Below are 8,142 nucleotides of genomic sequence, written 5' to 3' on the forward strand. Positions count from 1 at the left end.
TAGGAAATCTTGTCAAGTGTAACCTCAGCCCTTGAGCTACCATTGCAGGGAAGGGCAGCCTCCAAGCTGTATTCCTGAGGTGAGGGACCCTCACAGCCCACTCAGGGTGGGGAACAGAACAAGGCCCACAGGCAGGAGCTGCGCTTTCACAGCCGTGAACAATCTCCCGGTCTAACAGGGCATCGTGCACCCACACCTGGGCCACCGAGGACACCACTGCTGTGGCCTCAGCCAGGGAATCAGGCAGGCCCCGTAGGAAACATCTCATGACCCATCCAAACCCTCATGCAACCACCTACCAGCAAATCCTGGTCTGTAGCACAGGAAGCGACAGCAAACGAAAAGCAGCTACCGCTACAGCTCACAGGGTAATGAAACACTGGGGAGAGCCTTTTTAAGTCACCAAATGAAAATAAATTGCAATAAATTACTTCTTAATCAGCAGAACTAACAAACCTGCTCTCCTGTACATTAGTGTCATTCCAATGGCTGCTTATACCAGTGCAGCCACTGGTTTAAAGCCAGATTCGTGCTGCTTCTGCTGCCAAGAGAGAAGCAACAGTTTCTGCCTGCCTTCCCTGCAGCAGGGCACTTACCTCCTATGCCCAGCTGCTGGCATGGCTGCTAATTAAGAGGAGTCTTAATTATCTTTGAGATCACCACAGTTTACTCAAATTTGGCTGGAGGTGCCCAGTGAGTTCAAGAGATGTTGGAGGAGCTGGCACGACAGTATGTGCCCTATTTCCCCAGGTGATCGAGCTGAAAAATAAAAGCCAGCTTAAGCTCTTGGCCCAGAGACTGATAAAGACCCTTCACCCCATTGGGGCTCAGCTGCTTTGTGATGTGTTTCCAGCTATGGCGGCCACTGGCTCCCAGCTGTAGGCAGGGGTGGGCATGGCAGCGCTGAGCTGCCCCCACACCCCCAGCAGCCAGCCAGCCCCTCAGAGGAATTGCCTGGGCCTGGTCGCAGAGCTGGACCCTGGGAGGTTTGCCTGTCCAGAGCTTGCCTGTGGCTACGAGCCACAGCTGATACCTGCCTGTTGAGGCCCGGGTTGGCCTGCATGGCTGTCCTGCCCGTGCTCAGGAAAACTCAACCCTTCTCCTGTCAGGATGGGCTCAGCCGCCTCAGCAAGCTAGGGAACGGTAAGTAGAGAGAACTGTTTTGTTTTTTTTCCTCAATGGAGAAAACTGCATTTTATGAGATTAGTCCCCTCGCCATTTCTGTACCGGTCTGCTGGAGAACCAACACCCACACCCCAGCCTGGTGCCTGAGTGGTGGCAGTCCTGAGGAGCCATCTTACCTCAGCCCCGCCATCTTACCTCAGCCATCCCTCCCTGCCTGGAACCAGGGTCCCTGTCAGCCTCCCCTGCGCCCCCAAGCTCTGCCTCACTCCCACTTCTGCAAGAGATATCTGTATATTCAGTCCTATTTTATCCCAAATACCAGAAAAAGAGCACCCCACCCCCCTCCCAATACTGTCAAGTGGAAGCTGGTTATGCAGCAACCAAGCACGAAGGCCCATAGAGGAGCCACCTCACCTTCGGTCCCTGGCTGCCGGATTTGTCAGGCCCAGCGCTATAGGTGACAACCATAGTGCCCCTGCCACCGGCAGCCATTGCTATCCCTCTGGTGTCTCCAGCTGGCTCTCCTTTCCCTGTTTTGGAAAGGAGCCCCTTGAAAGGTTGGAGCAGTCGGATGGCAGGATGGGAGATTGCGAGGTCTTACTGGAGGCTTGCTTAGCCTGCCCCACATAGAAATATATTTAAATATGTTTTAGCTTGTTATGGTTTGCTTTCATGAGGAGAAGGTGAGGTAATTTCTCTGTGCATATGCTGTGCCTTTTCTCCTCTCTTTCCCTCTCACATGAAAATTCAAGCTCCTGGCAGAAAACACTGGAGTGCTACAGGCATTCAAGGAAAAAAAAGAAAAAAAGGGAAAAACCAAACAATTTTCCTTAGCCTTGATCTTGGAAAGTGCATTTAAGACTATTCTCTGGAGTATTTTTTAGCCTATTGCAAAACCTCAGCCAAAATGGTCGGATGTTGGGAAGTTCATCATGAAGTAGCTAAAGACTGGGTCCTTTAATGGAAAGTGGTGGGAAAACTTAATGTGGGTGTTATTGTCACTGCTATTATAAAAAAAAGAGAGCCCACAGAATAGATACATGGTAGAAATTCCAGATTACTTCTGGAGAAACTTCTGCCAGAAAGAAACAGTGAGATACTTTACTAGATTCGTATTTTCAGATGATCAGTAATAATACGTAGTATGTACTGAAAATACATGTGTTTCTGCTGTACATGAGCAAGCTTGGTATAGGTAATGCACGAAGCTGATGCAGGATATAGCTTACCAAATCAAACTAGAACACTACTAGTATAAAATTTTAAACATCTCCCAGAGTTTTATCTTGTTAACTAAATGCGTTTTAAAATTTTACTGGGTTGTCTGTTTTCCAACAGCTCAAAAGTGGTTTTAAAATTCTCCCAGAACACACTGCTTCTCTAGGCGCAAATCCAGGACTTGTGGGATGAGCGCCCAGGGGGCATTGTAACTGAAACAATATACACAGGTCCAGCTACAGATGATTCAGTTCTGAGTGTAGATAAGTCTTTGGAAATAATGATGTAAATATTCCATTTCTTAGAAAATGGTGCATAACTTTGGGAACATGCCAGACATATGCAATACCCCAAGTTTCAAACATAGTGGAGGAAAGAAAAAAGGAATATATGTGCTTGAAGTAATAAAATGTATGATATAAATGTTTACCTCCAAGCAAATATATTTTTCACGCTAGGGTGAAGTATCTTGAATAATATAAGAAGAATCTTGCGTTCCATCTATGTTAATTAATTCCTTACTAATAGTAAGTTTATAGTTTCCTGAAAGGAAACTGTAGAGAGGCAGGGGTTGGCCTCTTCTCCCAAGGGAATAACGACAGGACCAGAGGAAATGGTATGAAGCTGCGGCAAGGGAGGTTTAGATTAGATATTAGGAAGAATTGCTTTACGGAAAGAGTGGTCAAGCACTGGAACAGCCTGCCCAGGGAGGTGGTGGAGTCACCATCCCTGGAGGTATTTAAGAAATGTGTAGACGTGGCTCTTCAGGGCTTGCTCTAGTGCCCGGGATTGTGGTTTGTGGTGGGGTGTTGTGTGTGAGGTTGTGGGTGTGGGGTTTAGTTGGTGGGTGCTTTTTTTTTTTTTTTTTTTTTTTTGGGGTGGGGGGGTTGTTGTTTGTTTGGTTTTGTGTTGTGGTTTTTTGTTTGTGGTTTTTTTTGTTTGTTTTTTTTTTAATGTGGTTGGACTCGATGATCTCAAGGGTCCCTTCCAACCACTAAGATTCTGTGATTCTGTAATAACCTGGTGTATAGAAGTACTGCATTTTGCAAAAATTAGTCTTTTTCAGGTATGGGATCTGGAACTTTTCTCTGTTGTGTGGAACAGATTTTGTGGTACCAAACAAAGCAGCACTGGACCATCCTACAGTCTGTGCTGGGCTTGCTCTCTGCAGAATAGGTAGCACAACAAACTCTTGTTTTTACAAGGGAGGATCTCTTAAATGTTGCACAATGCAAATAAGGGCAACAGTATATACACAAGTAGTTCAACTCTCAATGCCTTGTGTATCTTAATAGTTCCTAGGAACCGTAACTGTGTACTCAAGCAGAAATAATTCCCTTTAGAGATGAACTCTGCACAAAGTGTTTTATGACTTTTAGGACATTTTAAGCATTACTTGGCATAATGCCCTGCAGCTGAGGCGTCTGTCAGATAGTCTTCAGATAAAAATAAGACCTATCATGTGTTATGGTAATTGTTCGGAGGATGCATTTTGTATTATAGTTTATTTGTGTGGCAACTCTACCATATAGCTTACATACTCTGTTCATACCATATTTATTTTTAACTGTATAATTGTGCATTGTGGGTTGTTTATTTCTGTATTCCAAAACCAATGCACACTTTGTTCCTGATGTACATATATGAGCATGTAAACAGTATAATATCATAAAATTTAGGTTGGAAGGGACCTCTGGAGATCATTTAGGCTGAACTGTTGCATGGGGTTATTCCATCTCAGGCACAAGACCTGGCATTTGCCTATGCTGAACTTCATGAGGTTCCTGTCAGCCATTTTTTCCAGCCTGTCAAGGTCCTTCTGAATAGTACCTCTACCCCTCGATATATTTGCTCACTCAAATTTGGCATCGTCCATAAACTTCCTGAGAGCGTACTGCATCCTATCATCCAGGTTATTAATAAATACTTAGGGTTCGATGCTTTCATGTAATTTATTGGCAGCTTGCTCTGCTAAAGCTATTGAAATATACCCTGTATTGAGATTCTCAGTGATAACAAGGATAGGTGCTCTTCTCTCACCTCGTATAGTAGGAAAGCCTTCCAACCATCCACAAAGATAAAACTCACCATGAATTTCCACAAGCAAGAAACGAAATCTGGAGGTAAAAAAAGAGTGAAATCTTAAACTCATGGAAACTAATTGACATCTTGCCACTAATCAGACCTTTAAAAATCCCAGCTAGCTCTTATTAAGAACACCTATATGAAATCGAAATAATTAACTGGCTTCTAGCGTGGCTTTTTATGTATGGCAGATTATTCTACACAGTTTAGTCCTGTTTAATTTAACCTCGAGTAGATACACTCATATATCTGCAGATTTTCTTATTCATTGAGAACCTTTTAGACTTCTCTGGAGAAATTCTTTACTCTCCAGGATCAGGTACTAATTAACAATACACAGGTAGACTTTGTGTATGATTTATTTCAAAATGGTCTAAGTAGTTAACACCTAAAAGCTCTAGAGAAACAAGCTAACAAGACTGCAGGTAAAAACTTCCAAGGCAGTATTTGGAACTATCAGAGTTTCTTGAAGCCACAGAAATGCTATAGTGCCTTCACTTGTATTTCCTGGGTCTAAAACCAGATCATCTGCTCAAAATAAAGTATATTGGCCTCTGTTATTCTGTAGGTAGTATAGAAACTTATGCTAGCATGATGTTATGGTATATCCACAAGGTGAAGTGTAGTCAAGACTTTTTTTTCTTGTAAACGTACTCTGAGCTGGCCTGCCACCAGCCGTATCTGGTTCTGGGGTTGTAAATTAGCTGGGAAATAGGACATACCATTACAGGTTCAGAGCTGCGCTAGCATGACTGCCTGTCATCCAAAGGACAGCACAGCAGTGCAGAAGCAAAGGCGCGTACATATGTGTGTGGAGGTTATCTTACACACACCATGGCTAGGTAACTGTTTATGTTCACTTTGAATACATGTGGACTATCAAATGAGGGGGAAATGACATAGAATAGAGCCTCAAGTCATCTACAACAGAAAGTTAGATTGCTTCGCTCTTCCCATAAGGTCACAGAGTATGACTTATATTGTTTTAGTCCTTCCAGAAAGTTATGGAATACAGCTTGCCTCACATTAGACCTCAAAAACTTATAAAGGTGCTTGTAGATAACTGCATGCAAGGGAAAAATTCTGCTGTATCAATAAAATAAAACACTCTTTCCTTCAGGTGATTATCCTTTACAGAGTCACACTTTAGGTCTCTTTACTGTTCAAAAAGTCTCTGTTACTGGGAACTGCAGTGGCATCTCAGTACTCAAAGAAGGGGCTTGAGCATGTCTCGCTTCCCCTCCACATCAAACACACCTTCACCAGTTCGGTCCCTCTTATCCATTGGCTTGGTAAGAGCTTACTTCTAGGTCTCAGTAATATTACTGCATCTACATTCCTTATCTATAATAATTGTTATCTTACCTTACATTATTTTTCTTTTGCTGTGACCTATTTTTGTTTGCCTCTGCGGGAGAAAGCCTCTTTTCATCAGCTTTGCAGTTTTGTCAGCTAAGTTGCATATTCTAACTGTGACAGTTTTTAAGTGACTAAGAGCCAGCTCTCCCTTTGCTATCAGACAGCAGAGCTCAGGCCCACATTGTGAGCAGAGTGAGAAGCACTGAGATGCTGTGAGTTGTACCTATATTTGAATTTGGATGGACCTGTCTGCCCTCACCACCAAGGAATTGAATTATCTGGGTACTCCAGAGCTAATCTTCAGGTTTTCTTTTTCAAACAGAAGGCAGTATCAGTATTCACTCAGACATCACTGTAACAATTTTCAGCATTGCTTCTTTTTTTACAAAAATTATTTAGCATCTCTCCTCCCTGAGATGGTAGCAGAAGCTTTTTAGATGCAAGTGCAGCTGTTAAAAGATCAAAATGAATTCTAATCACTGAGATCGGATAGATCTACAAGCAGTAAAAACTAATCCAGGTGAAAACTAATTAGTTACTTGAAAAGCTTAAGTAGCCTCAGCCAAAATATTTCAAGTTGTAATGGACACAGAACATTTAAGAGGTTAAATGATACTGTAACTTGGCACAAGAAGCAGATGGCTCTTCAGGTCATCTAAAGCATAGCTATAAGATGGGCTGAGGACTGCAGCTCTCATGTATTAGTAAGAAGCCTGCAAAGCTGAGTCAACAGAATAATTGATGTTCAGCTACTCTGAAGATCAGATATCTGAGACCACTACAGTGTACCGTAAATTGTCCTACTAATAGGAAGTACCAGACTTGAATCCATTCAGCTGAAGATGATCTCTGACTCAAGGCTATAAATAGAGTATCAAAAGATACATGCCCACGGTAGTATGCTCATGGTTGGCTATTACACATCATTTGTATAGATGTTGAGATGCACAGTCCAAAAAATTAGAAGTTTTGCCTTGTCCCATATAATTATCTCAGTTAACAGTGAGCTTTATATTACGCTCTGGAGGACATTAATTCAAGGTTCAAAGTAATCATCACTGTTCATCTTAGGCGTAGAGATTTCATTTGACTCATCTCTTCCATGAGGAATTGAGGTAAATGCTGTCATTGCACACACTTCATACACTGTGCATCTTCGCTACCCAGTTTGCATTGTTCCTAATTCTTTATGCTACCTCCATTATATACTATTATTCACATCATATCATTTCCAAAACTAATTCTTTTACGTTTGCAGTTCCTACTATCTGCAAAGAAGTCATAATTTGGATCCTTTATGCTTGAGGTTTTTTGGTTCTTTTTTTACTTTCATGAGATGTTGCTACAATTAAGCCAAACAACAGCAAGCATCTAATAACAAAAAGCAGAACAGCACTCACTGATATTCTTGTTACTTGTCCTTCAAATAACCCATCCTATGTGAAACTTACCCCTAAAAACAAACAAAAAAATCCCCAACAACCCAAAACTACAAGATTAAAGAAGGTATAGCAGATTTCAAAGGTACTTTTTTTGGTTTTATATCTCAGTGTAAGAATATAAACAGTATTTAAAAACCTAAATATGGGTTTATATGCATTTAAATACTCATGCATTTAGACTCACTGCAGTTTAGCTGAAGGTATGTCTCTAGACGAACTACATCAGCTACAGAAATTATGTTTAGTAAGATTAGACTCAGTCAATGCAGTGGGTGCACTGACTGAGTCAGTGTTATCTTAGTAAAATTAGATGTAAATTGTTCTAAGACTATTTTCATCAAGATATTGCATTGGATGTACTAAGTTAGTTATAATGTCTGTGTAATCAAGCCAACTTAATAGATTGCCTGCAGGTAAGATTTTAGATGTCTGAGGAAAAATGTTAGATCAATAAAGTATTGAACTAAACCACATTTTTATTATCTCTCTAAAACAATTACCACACAGGCTTCTAATTGAACTCTACTTTGATAGAAAAGTTTGCCACATATATACCTACATATGTATGTGTGTGTTGTGCGTGTGCATGTGCTTTGCAAGTTCAATCTCTGCATGTCAACCCTTTGGAGCCATCTTACCCAGAGGCAGAAGCCATTCAGAACTTCTGTATATTTCTGTCAGTGCTCACCCTCCAGTCCTGCTCTTCACTGTCCTGGCTCTGCAGCTTCCCTGGGCATGGGACACCTCTTGAGCCCATGAAGTCCTCCAGCTCTTGCCTGCCTTCTACATTGTTCCACAGCTCTTCTCTTTCTGGCTACGTTTACGCCATGAGGTACATGTTTTCCAGGACACACTGACAATCATGGTTTCTCATCCCACAGACTGGGCAACTGACAAGGCACGCTGCAGCCCT

Source organism: Numenius arquata, chromosome 1 (assembly GCF_964106895.1).
Source record: "Numenius arquata chromosome 1, bNumArq3.hap1.1, whole genome shotgun sequence".
Lineage (NCBI taxonomy): Eukaryota > Metazoa > Chordata > Aves > Charadriiformes > Scolopacidae > Numenius > Numenius arquata.